At 38.6% G+C, this 13,726-nt stretch overlaps 1 protein-coding gene across 3 annotated transcripts in view; it reads right to left on the bottom strand.

The window, feature by feature from the left end:
* Positions 1-13,388, bottom strand: part of adgrl1a (adhesion G protein-coupled receptor L1a) — a 102,034-nt gene extending 88,646 nt beyond the window's left edge. For 2 of the 3 annotated variants that reach the window (XM_035997092.1, XM_035997091.1), the window contains exon 1: positions 12,590-13,388. The gene's annotated coding sequence lies outside the window, so the exon portion shown is untranslated. The remainder of the gene's footprint in view (positions 1-12,589) is intronic. The other variant, XM_035997093.1, reaches the window with a different exon arrangement.
* Positions 13,389-13,726: the final 338 nt, after the last annotated feature.

Here is a 13,726-nt window from a genome sequence, read left to right as displayed (position 1 = left end):
TAGTTACTGTCATTTGAGAGTAATTAGTTATATTACAATATTACTGTCTCTGAATTGTAATGCGTTACACTACTTTTGCATTACTTTTGAGTTACTTTCACCAAAATAACAGGGGAAGTTTGATTTGGCAGCTAGCTTGTGAATTTCACCACCGGATCAATAAAGTCTCGTCTTTATCCACTTTAATACATCATAGATTATTCATATTTTGTATAATTAATATAAATATGCAAAGTAACTAAAGCTATACAAAATAGATAAGTAAAACATATAATAGGCAAGTAGGAGAAAATGAAAATACTCAAAAGTATGGCATTGTTGTAAAATGTTTGTTTATAGCACTTCAATAAGAAATTCATGTTGTTTAGGTTAAAACACTCTAAAGGAAATGTTAAATTATAGTGTGATTAAAACTCACTATTAACATTATTTACAGTACTTGATTTACAGCTGATTTGTGAAAAGGTAGTCTACACAACCTTATTTAACAGTAATATAGTTTTACTGCGAAGCGTCACAAGTGCTTTTTATTTTGAAGTAGGCTACACGGAAGTTGTCTGTTGTGTAGCCTACTCCTGCTAGCTTACTGAGAAGCAACATGTCCGTCAGGCTTAAGTTGTTCACTTTCTTGTTTGTAAAACTGCAACATATTGAACAGTAAATGGTCACAGTAAAAGACAAGCGTTTTTGGTCGTCATTCGAAGCCATTCCACTACAGGCATAGTTACTCTCCACGGCTGATAAAAATGCAATGATATTTACGTGTAGCAAGCCTCAACATTAATTCCCGACATGTTTATATCTGTCAGCCGCTGACGTACTGTCACCTGTTGGGACATACATGCTGTCCGTACCGTCTCTGGTTCTGACCACGGGAACAGAAACAGGACAGCTCACTTCAACGCAGCGTAATAACTCCTGAAAATAATATCATCTCAACCATCGAATACAGTGACTGTCAGTCAGTGATGCTGTTAAAAAAACTCTTTTCATGAGGCCGTTTTTTTTAGCTTTGACAAAGCAATCTCTCATGTTTTTCTACACCCTCCAGCAAAAGGATTCTTTTTTCCCAGTGTGGTGACTTTCTCCTTCCACAAATTTAAGGCAATTTGGCTCCCTGTGGTCTACTCTGTACATGAAGAATCATACAGGTGATTGTACAGGTGAACCTGCTCGGCCAGTCTTCCCAGCTGACCTTGTTGAACCAGAAAGTGCAGCGCGCGCCGAGTTACAAAAATTCAGAGGTGCACGACCACACGCCGCAACAATTTGCGAAACCTTTGCGCTGGAAACGACAAACGTGGTGACGTCAATTTATTGCTTGCATGGGGAACACCATGACGACCATAAACCTAGCTTAAGGCTGTGGTCTGGCTTGAACCACAGGGTTAAATTTATTTATTTACATATTTAAGAGTCCCAAAAATCGGACAACCAAGAAATAGTTCTGCTATCTTGTGTTCTCATTAGTATCAGAAGGTAATATAGGACAAAGACAATATGCCTGACAACGATATTCTAGAGCATATGGACAAAAATACCTATATGATGTATCTTGCAGTGAAACATTGCCATTGATTCTACAATGTCACATGTAAAGTAGTCAAAAGAGTCTTGAAAATATGTAGAACATTTTAATTTCCTGTCAAAAAGGATGTGCTTTAAAAAATAATGCTTCTATAAAGCTGCTCTAATAAATGATTTTATTAACATGACTAAGTATTATGTGAAAGGTGTTGCTAGCTGTTCCCTTCAGCTCTACACAGCGTTTTGGTGTTTTCCAGCTCATTGTTTTGTTTTGGCCCGCAACTTTACTTTTTAGTTTAGTCTGACCGCTCTCATGAACCCTGTGTCCAGTCAGAGACAGGGAGTTGAAAGTTGGGAAAGTCTCTGATATACCCAATGCCTGCTACCTGAAAAGCACAGAACGACTGGCAGAAAAAGTTAGTGGCTAGATAATGAACATAGTGGAGCATTTAAATAACCAGATATTTCTCTCAGGAGTTGGTGGAGACCAAAAACAGAGCTAAAAGAAAGTGAATATTGGACTTAAATTTGTCACATCACCAGAAACATGTCTCCAAACTAAGAAGGGCACTCCGAGAGCACAGACCTCCGCCATGGCATGCCTTATCTCACTTAGTTAATGCAGTGTAAATGTTTCCAGTTGGGAACTCTTTTTTTCAAATTTTCCAACATCTCATGAATGCAGCACAAACGCCCTATCTCGCAATGTTAATGAAAGTAAAAAATAATTTGTGTATCTGTCCCGTGATTCACATTTGCGTTCTTCCTTCTTCACCAAGTTTAATGAAAATTGGGCCAGTAGTTTTTCCGTAATCCTGGTGAAAAACAGATAAACAAACCAAAACCATAACCTCATTGGCAAAGGTAATAAATGCTGCTGCTTTGTTTTTATTTATTGTGTAAATAGCCAACACATTCAACATTATGTCAATGAGGTTTAAAAATAAATTTGTATAAAATGCTCTTTAAAACAAGTTAGTGGTGTTCATAAACCACTAACTTGATAGTGGTTTTATTAATGAGTGTTTTTCTGATCACAAACCTAAAAGTACCTCAAGGAAAGTCTTATTACAGTATACTCAATTTGACAATTTGCAGCATGCATATTAATTTAGCACATTTACAGCGCAAACGCAGAGACTAAATAAGACAAGTGTTGTAGTGGATTGATTAAAAAAAAAGCTGCAAAAAGGTTAATGCGCTGTTGCGCTCATTGACTTTTCTGCACAGTGTCAAAGAGGTGAACCTATGATACCGCAAGTGTGGGTAGTATTTTCCTGTGGTTTGTGTCCATATGTGCAGAGGAGCAGAGGGCATGAGGATTGGAGAGGAGCAGCACAGGGCAGTCTCAAGTGAGACATGCATAGTCCCAACATAATTATAATCCTTAATTAATCCACTCTGGATGCGCTCTCTCTCTTTCTCTCTCGCTCCCTCTTTCTCTTTCTCCCCTGAAGTTCATTGCTCTAGGTGTTTATGGACTTTTTCCATCATGGTGCACCACCCCGCCTTTCTGTCTCATATGGCATCTGCCTACTGTATGTATTATGCTCTAGGTGTTTTTGCAGCTGTTTATGAATATACGTGCCCTTTCACACCTCTGTGTAGGAGCTTCATCTCTCTTACCCTCCCCCTCCTACCCTACCTCCTCTCTCTTTTCTCTACCTGCTACCCTCCAACTCCCATATTGGCAGATGGGCAAACAAACAGTGCCTTGTGTTGTTTCTTGGTGTTGCCTCTTCTCACAGCTCACAGCACGGACACACACACATGCACACACACACAGAGATGAACAAACACAGCCATACTCACACCAGTCCAACACCAGATACTCCAAAGGGAGTACTGCTGACACAAATATAAACCCACCAGAGCTGTCCTCTGTGGAATGACTCAGATGAGTCTCTGGTGAACATCACTGCTTGTAAGGACCAGACAGCCAGACACACACACACACACACACACACACACACACACACACACACACACACACGAGCACACACAGATGAAGCTCCTGTTTACATACACCTCTCTCCTGATTATTCTGCCTGACTGAATGCATTGATAGCATAGAGAAGCTCCTGTATTAGTCATTGAGTGTGAGGGGTCAGTGGCAGAAAGCGAGAAGTGGATTGTGTATACGAACGTGTAATGAAGGAACATTGGAGTCCTGTAGCAGCAGATGAAGGGCCTGTACATGGCACTAAGCTGAAGGTAATGAGGACAAAGGTGTCAGTATTGACACTGGTAGAGTGAGAGCACCAGGAGAGAGGAGGAGCGACAACTACTCCTGACATTACAACTCAGCCTCCCGCTTTGCCCAAGCCAATTATAGAGCCTCATCCACCACTCTGGTCTGCACCCTCCGTCAAACTATCAGAAAAACATAAGGATTGATTGGACAAGCTATTAGCTCAATTGATCCCTGTTTCCTTTCATCTGTGCTCCTCTTTTTTCAGATGGACAGAATGGATGTGGAAAGCTACTCCAATTACCTGAGGACCAGGGGTTTAACTAAGATGGCCTGATGGACCTTCTCTCTATCTTTCTCTTTGTGTGTGAGGCTTTCTTTCTAAGTCTCTTCCTTCATTTTTGATGTTGCCTTTCATTAAATAACTGTTAATTTCTTATACTGAAGTTGCATTGTTGACACTGTATGACAATCTATATAAGCATATAGAGAGAAATTCCTATTTTATCTGCTTTTATATATTTAACTGTTTTAATTGCTCTTCAATGTTTTATTTCTTATACTGCACTGTAATTTTTATTCTCGTATTTTATCTGTTTTAAATTTTTTTAATCTGTTTTCATGTAAAGCACTTTGAATTGCCCTGTTGCTGAAATGTGCTATACAAATAAAGCTGCCTTGCCTTGCCTTCCACTCAAGTGTTTTTTTTTTGTTTTTATATAAATGTAGCACTCAATATGTGTCAAATTATATTATAAACCTGCAGAAATAAAGATGTTCTTCTTTACTAGCGCTTCTGAACATGTCTTTGTGTTTGTTTCCTGTATCTGTAATGGCATAGAGACACGGAGTGAGCTGATAACTGGTATTTGAAGTTGCTTTTAACAACATGAATATGAGAATCAGGTAGGCTCAAAAGGGCAATCAAAGTCGACCATTTAAAACAGTGGTTAGAATGTGGTTGTCAAAACTGCAGTGAGGCACTATAAACACCAATTCAGAGTCACCTCCCCCCTGACAATTCTGTGTAAAAGCAAATGAATTGCTGGTGAGGCCGATTGGTCACATTGATTGAGCATCACTGAGTCTTTTCACTGCTGTACACCAAGTCGTCTCTCAGTCGATAGACACAACCCAAATACACCAGGCACTAAATCCAATGTGTTTCTACATCCAGCTAATTTAACACCCACTCCATTTATGAAAAAGAGTCCTCATTGATTTTTTTCTGTTCATGTGCTCCTTCTCATTTTCGCCATGCCAGCTCCTACACGTGTTCAGGCCTGGCAGCAATTGAATTGAATTAGTGTGTTCCTATTAGAATGGCTTTTTGGTCCATGTACTTGGTGGCCAACGGATTTTCGTTTTGAAAGGAAAAAAACAAAAACGAAAAACGGCCAGTTTCCCAATTACCATTAGTAAATAGGAAAACAAAAAACGGAAAACAACCCATTATTCGTTTTTTGTTTTGATATTAAAAAACGGAAAACGAAAAACAATCTCGTTATCCGACTGTCTTTGATGTATTTGTAGATGGAACTCGGAAATTAAAATACGTGTGTATAAGTCGTATTCCTTAATTTTGCATTGGTATTTTTTTCGTGACCCGGAAGTTACTCCCGCCACGGCAAGACCCGCCCTTCAATAGCATTTATTGGCCAGTGTCACTGCCCGATGTGAGTCGAGTGCAGATGTGAGTCGCGCATGCGTCACTTTGCGACAAGTAGCCTACAAGATGCTAACGGCTTTTTGAGCTAACGCACAGTCTATGAGCTAACGTTAGCAATCAAACAATCATAGATAGCTAAAACGTTTTTGAAATGACTGCTGCTGCTGGCTACAAGTTAGCAATCAAACACAATAAAGGCTGTCACTTAATGGCGTTTTGAGCTAACGTTAGCAATCAAACAGTCATAGATAGCCAAAACGTTTTTGAAATGACTGCTAGCTAAAAGTTAGCAGTCAAACACAACAAAGGCTGTCACTTGAATGGCATTTTGAGCTAACATTAGCATGGATTGGATTTTACAGGCGGTACGGATCGGGTACTGACAAAGGAATACGATTTATACACACATTTTAATTTCCGAGTTCCATCTACAAACAGTGTTGGGAGTAACGCGTTACAAAAGTAACGCAATTACAGTAATGTATTCCTTTTTGCTGTAACGCAGTAATATAACGCATTACTAATTACATTTCGGTAATATTATACTCGTTACAGTCTCAGTAACGCGAGTTACAACGCATTTTAACGCAACATTTAGTGGTGCGTTTTTTTTAAGAATTCACCAACACATTTCTTCACAGGAAAAAAAAAAGCCGTATTATTTTCCTGTCGCTGTATTCGATGGTTGAGATGACTGCAGAGACAGATACATTTACGAGATGGATATTATTTTCAGGAGTTATTACACTGCGTTGACGTGAGCTGTCCTGTTTCTGTTCCCGTGGTCAGAGCCAGAACCAGAGATGGTACGGACAGCATGTATGTCCCAACAGGTGACGGTACGTCAGCGGCTGACAGATATAAACATGTCGGGAATTAATGTTGAGGTTTGCTACACGTAAATATCATTGCATTTTTATTAGCCGTGGAGAGTAACTATGCCTGTAGTGGAATGGCTTCGAATGACGACCAAAAGCGCTTGTCTTTTACTGTGACCATTTACTGTTCAATATGTTGCAGTTTTACAAACAAGAAAGTGAACAACTTGAGCCTGACGGTCATGTTGCATCTCAGTAAGCTAGTTTGAAAAAATTCTCATGTACCGGTGATACATTTGACTTAATATGTACTGCACTTTAATTTTCTACTTTTTAAAATATTTTCTACTTATATTTGTCTTTGTATATGCACCTCTGGTAATGACTATTTATATTTGTACATACTGGCGTTGTACTTATGTTCTTTACTAAATAAAAAAAAAAAAAAATCTCCATAAGCTAGCAAGAGTAGGCTACACAACAGACAACTTCCGTGTAGCTTACTTCAAAATAAAAAGCACTTCCTGTGACAGTTCGCAGTAATACTAAATTACTGTTAAATAAGGTTGTGTAGACTACCTTTTCACAAATCAGCTGTAAATGAAGTACTGTAAATAATGTAAATACTGAGTTTTAATCACACTATAATTGAACATTTCCTTTAGAGTGTTTTAAACTAAACAACATGAATTTCTTATTCAAGTGCTATAAACAAACATTTTACAACAATGCCGTACTTTTAATTGAGTATTTTCATTTTCTCCTAATTGCCTATTATACGTTTTACTTATCTATTTTTTATAGCTTTAGTTACTTTGCATATTTATATTAATTATACAAAATATGAATAATCTATGATGTATTAAAGTGGATTCACAAGCTAGCTGCCAAATCAAACTTCCCCTGTTATTTTGGTAAAAGTAACTCAAAAGTAATGCAAAAGTAGTGTAACGCATTACAATTCAGAGACAGTAATATTGTAATATAACTAATTACTCTCAAATGACAGTAACTAGTAATCTATAATTTATTACATTTTGGAAGTAACTTGCCCAACACTGTCTACAAATACATCAAAGAAAATCGGATAAGGAGATTGTTTTTCGTTTTCCGTTTTTTGTTTTCCTATTTACTAATGGTAATTGGGAAACTGGCCGTTTTTGTTTTTTTCCTTTCAAAACGAAAATCCGTTGGCCACCAAGTACACGGACCCTTTTTGGCCCACACCTTGTGTCTTTCTCCAGATGTAGCAGAGACCACAGAGCCTGCTGTTACAGATTGCAGTGTGCATGGCTACATTCACAGAGAACTCCACAGCACAAAGGCCACAAGCCTCAAAATGGACGCACACTGCCCATCACTTTTGCACTTCGGCACCACAGCAAAGACCATTTCTGCTTGGTGCCCCTTATGTATTGTACCTCTCCCCTTCTGCTATTGCACTCTGTACTCTTTGTCCTTTTCTATTTTCTTCACTCTCTTGTCTTTGTCTTATCCCTCTCTTTCCAATCCATTATTGCATGTTCATGCTTCCAAAATGTTATCTAGCATTTAAGCGGAAAACACATTACGAAAAGCCTTAGAAAACATAATAGGGTATTTTTGATTGCAATAATTAGTCCAACAACAGCTGTTTATAACCATTTCCAGTGTGTTTTGTCGACAGTGGTAAAACACTGAACCACAATAACTGTCATTATAATCATAATGGCTTTCCTGTCAGGACAAGCCTTATCAGGCTGGTGACAACCACAGAGCTGCCACGGCCAGGTAAACAGTGCTGCCTACGAAGGGAAGCAGTGAGGAGAAGCTACCTGGCATTACACAAGAAAACATTTCTAGGTCAGTCCAGTGAAAAACTGCCCTACAGAGACATAGCATTTTGATATTATTGTAAAAGGCATAAAAGATTAGAAAACACATGCATCCACGCAGCACATCCATCGCTGGACACCTTTACCCTAAGAAGATGAAATCTGTTAGAGATAGCTCAATGATCACCTACTAAAATGAAACTACAGTACGATAGATCATTTAAATACCCAACCCATTCTGATAATAGCATCAACCAACGCAAATCCATTGTGTTTGCATATGTAGCAAGTACAGTTGAGGCCATTTATTTAAATACAGTATATGTCAGCTAAAGACATTTAAACTCAATTTTTCACAACTCTTTTCATGTCATGTTACCATACATTTATTGTGTTCAGTCAATAGGGCATCTAACTTATTTCAATAACAGATTATTTCAAAAAAACTTAAGCCAAGAAAGAAATTTATTTCAGCATTTATTTACTAAAACACATTTTCAGTGTGCCAAAATTTTAAATACGCCAAGTTGACTGTCTCTTTAAACTGTATGGAAAATACTTTTGAAAGCTTCTGATAGGCCAATTGTCATAATTAGAAGCTAATTGGGAATGTGCCTGTTTTTTAATGGGGAGTACACCTTTATTTATGGGCCTACTGTACCCTAGACCTAAGAAAAATAATTGTGGCCCTACACAAGTCTGGTTCCTCCTTGGGAGCAATTTGCAAAACATTGTACGCAGCTATAAAAATCTTGGAACCACACAGATACTGAATCTTTCATGAAGAAGGAAAAGATTATCTCCTAGGGCTGAACGAACCTTGGCCCGAAAGGTTCAACTGAACCCCAAGACACCAAAGGTACCAATGTATCTAAATCCACTATTGAAAGAGCCCTACATCACCAAGACCTGAAAGGCTGTCAGGCACGGAAGAAGCCCCTACTCTGAGACCATTAAAAAGTATACTTACAGAGTGTATTTATACTTTTAACCTATGAAAATTTGTTTTAGTAAAAAGCTAAAACAAATATATTTATTGGCTATTATTTTGAATTCATCTCTAAAGGAAATACAGTAGATTTGATTTAATGTAACACAAACAAAGGTAGGTAACGTGACATACAGTATGCAGAGTTGTGAGAGTTGTGAAATTTAACCGAGTATTTAAATGTATGGCTTCAACTGTAATAGTGTGGCAAATGCTGTTCCAAAAATGTTGGGGTAAAGGTCGCAGCTAGTAGCCCAGTTATCAACATGATTTTGAGTGCAATGTCAAAATGACATTTTGAAAAAATAAAAAAAGGTCAAAAATTGACATCCAGATTAAATTTATCCTTGCAACGGGTTATTTTGAATGGATTACAATTGCAAATAATAATCTTCAGAATTAAGATTAATCAATTTAGACTATGAACGTGATTACTCAAAATAAATTATCCTGTACAATGACCCATGAGAAGCCAGAGACCAGCAGACTAGCTTGGAAGGCTTGTAGTTCTAATAGGATATCATGTCTGGGAGCTTTCCATTATCAAAAGGCAACTATGAGATTAAGTTTATCATCAGAATATACTGCCGTGCCAGCGTAGAAGTCATCTGTTCTGTACTGGCACCAAAGATTCTCCAATCACTAAACCAATGTCTCATGGAGGTTGAACAAGTGTGAGCAGTGTGTGTGTTTGTGTGAGCAGTGTGTGTGTGTGTGTGTATGTGTGTGTGTGTGTGTGTGTGTGTGTGTGTGTGTGTGTGTGTGTGTGTGTGTGTGTGTGTGTGTGTGTGTGTGTGTGTGTGTGTGTGTGTGAGTGAGTGAGTGTGTGTGTGTTAGAATACAAAGAGCAAGACTACATCAGCAAACATCGGGATATGCTAAATATATGATGGTGCAACAATTTTAACTTCACATCAAAATTTAAAAATGACTTATCTACTATCAAACAGACACACAAACGATGCTTTCGCTGTGTCAGAGTTGATGACTGCATTTTTTAATTTACTCATCAAAGTTTCCTCACAAGACGAACAAAAAGGAAACGCGATGTGATAAAATTTCCCTGACTGGACATTTTGCATTTTTGTGCATTACAATTTTTGAAAACCTAACTTGAATTGACTGAAAAGCTGCTGTAACATTTTTTATCTATAATTTTATAATTTTTTAATAAATCAAAACTGATAAGGTAACAATAGTAGCTACAGTTTAAATATCTGTTTAAATGAGGGCAAAATAGAAAATTGAAGAGAATTTTATTCTCATAATAGAGCACACAATTGAATCGTGGATTTTGTGAAATCTTACAGCCGTGGCATATAATCTGTTTTTCTCTGCCTTTTGAATGATGTTATTTATGACCCCGAACTACAACTGTAGCATAATGTGCTGCTACTAAAAACACTCTCATTTTCATTTCACACCATCGAATGTGTGGAAAAAGAGATGTTTGTGTCCTTCACAGGTTAAGGACAATCCTCCATGCAGTGTCAAAATCAACAATCCTTTATTGATATGTCGCATTCAATATGTGTCCCTTGCTGTTATTAATAACCATGCTGAGGAAAACAGACATTGTGAAAACAGACAATGTTGTTGTTGATGCTTTCAACATCTTTTAAAATCCAGTTAATGTTATTCTCACATTATTCTTTGAACCAGCATAGAGGCAATACATTTAACTATCCTGAGGTTGTGAAACATCATAGTTAATTTTTGAAATTCATACAGCAGCAGTGCTGCATATTTCTGCTTATTTTCTATTAACTTATTCATTTAGTTAGCCTTGTCAAAGAGCTATGGGCTACATACATATTGCATAAAGGAAAGAAGAACAGAAACGCAAAGGAAACATAAGACTGTGTGTGTGTGTGTGTGTGTGTGTGTGTGTGTGTGTATGTGTATGTCTGTGCGTGCGTGCGTGCATACACACTCTTCATATTGTATATAAAATCATGAGTCTGTGCATTTGCTGTGTGCACACATGCACCGAACACACATTTTTTAAAACTAAATGCATTTGATGAATCAGAATTCAGCTTTTGTGTGCAAAGACCATCAGGCAGGTTCTGTATAGAGTATTTCCTCACAACTTGTACCTTCAACAGAATAATATGGTCGTCAAATCCTGACCACAAAGAGCCTCCCAAAAAGCTGAACTCACATTGAAATAAATCTAATTATGATTAGTGACTTATTAAAAGTCTGACGATGATTAATGTCATGCTAATGTATGACTATTATTTACTCATTGAATGCCGAGAATAATTTTTTTGATGGTGATGTGACACACAGACAAGGGGGAAATAAATCCTTCTGTCTTCCCGGGGAGAGTGTTTGGCAGTAAACCAATTCCAAGTCTGGCTTCTTGAATGCCCAGATAACGCAATCAGACAGTTGCAATATTGCTGTTTTACCACCTGAAGAATTTGAATTTCATTCAGCCCCTTCAGAATAGTAGACATGCCAATTTTTCCCCAAGAATTGGCAGGACAAACACAATGCACCCCGGTGAAATGAGGAAAAGGCTTACCAGCAGAAAATAACTGTTTTCAGGGTCTTTCTTGTCTGCCTACTCAGGTTCAATTTTATTATAATAACACACAAATAAAAAAAGGCTTAATTTCTTTTATCATAACTACACTGTTGATGCCTTTTTATTAGATGTTTTATTATTAAATTGGGAATTAGTTCACAGTAGTAACAATATAAGGGCGCCTCTGTTTTCATAATATGAACCCCTTAATATTACGGGTCACATTTGATTAAATTTGGATATATGGGAGGATTCTTCCTGCTGTTGTTTTATGCTGTAGCAAGGTGGCACATGTATTATTTGTAAGACATCAGGATGGCCATTCCTTTACATTCTCTAATTGTGATTTCAAATAAGTTAAATGTGAGGGCAATTAAACCAGGTCTCATTTTGTTGTGGACACCCTGGAACCCTGAGCTGTCAGAGAGCAGCTGGCCTATAGGTAATGATTTGATGAGGTACAGGATTGTAATCTGGGACATTGGGGATTGGGCAGAGGAGCTCACTTTGAGGCTATACACTTAGCTCTGATGCATTTATTGCTCTAACAGTCAATGAGGTACTTAATGTCTTTATCGCTTGGAAGGAACTTGTGCTCAGGGATGTTTGCTAAAATCACATGTGTAGCCAACATCCCATGATATCTCTTTTCCTTGTCTACTTCTTCAATTCGTCCAAGAATGAATTCCTAATTTACTACATTGTTGGCTATCTAACAGTAAAAATTGCCAAAATATGTTAGTGTTTAGACCACAGTGCCATGCATAGGCCCACAAACCGGAGTCCTTCTCTCAAATCCGACTAATTTAGAACATCAAGCACGCATTTTAATATGAAGCGACTGCTGTTGACGCACCAAACACGAACTCCGTATCTGTCAAAGCATAAAATATGAATAAATAAATAAATCGGCTTACACGCCTGTTCGAACACCTAACGCAGCCTAATACTGGAAGCCTGGGTGGTGCACATTACATGATATTATTGTCGCACTCGTATCACATGTATTAACAACATATAACATGAAAACTGTGCTTCGTTCCTACCTTGATTCCTCCAATCTCCTTTTCCTTGATTGCTCAGTGTGTCTCTTTCATTCTCGCTTCCCTCCTCACTTGCCTCCTTCTCCTTCTCTTCCCCTTTAGTTATCACTCGTTTTCTCCTCTCTGGTCCCTTCTTCGTGCGGATGCATAAGAATTAAAAATTAATAGCCCGCTATCTTAAAGACAAACCGACGGGAAAATGGGAGAGGGGGAAAAATCCACCCGACTAAAAATATGTTAAAGGCAGTGTGGGGAAATCCTCACGGACAGAGCAGATTCTCGCGAAAATGCGCCCGTTTGGGCATCAAAATAAATAACAGCGACGACACCATTGTCCTGCTTAACAACGGTAATAACATACGAGTTACTACAACGTTAAGCGGTGACGGTAATGTCAAACTGAGGAGGAATATGACCGCAATTGAAGTTGTAATCGTGTTGTCCGTCCGTCGCTGGTGCGATGGTGAGCATGTGAGCAAATGTGCCACCGTCGCAAAACGTCTGCGTAAGACGAATCAGACTCTTGGATGTATGATGTGTAGGTTCTGTTCACAGGACACTTCCTTTTTTTTCAAAGTGTAGACTCTTCACCTTCATGTGCTGTAGTCTCGCTTGAATTCACCCGTTCGAATTAGAATTGGGATAGTCTACACAGGCCATCTGCGGTTATCTTGTGCGTCCTGACGCAGCGAGCGGATTACTATAGTTTCCCTCTTCGTCGGCAGGCAGCGCACACTCTCATCAGGACCATTCACACGGTCTTTTCGACCACTGCAGTTCTGCATCAGGCCTATTACAACCCAGCGCGTTTATCATTGCCTTTCACATACAGTTTGCTGAGCTAAAGAACTGTTTCGAGACAGTTTTTATAACCAACACTTAAAGCAGAACATTGTGTCACTTCTGCCCGCCCACTAGTTAAATTGCCTCCTCTCTGTTTATCTTACTTTTTTTTGTTTTGTTTCCGAACTCACGTGGTTTCCCATAGTGTGATGGAACCATCACACGTACTTGTAATGGTCAGCTGAGGCGCCCGGATAGCTCAGTTGGTAGAGCGGGCGCCCATATATAGAGGTTTACACCTCGACGCAGCGGGCCCGGATTCGACTCAGACCAGCGGCCCTTTGCTGCATGTCATTC

This window comes from Sander lucioperca, chromosome 21, assembly GCF_008315115.2.
Source record: "Sander lucioperca isolate FBNREF2018 chromosome 21, SLUC_FBN_1.2, whole genome shotgun sequence".
NCBI lineage: Eukaryota > Metazoa > Chordata > Actinopteri > Perciformes > Percidae > Sander > Sander lucioperca.
The sequence above is the reverse complement of the archived record's forward strand: the minus strand, read 5'-3'. Positions and strand labels throughout refer to the sequence as shown.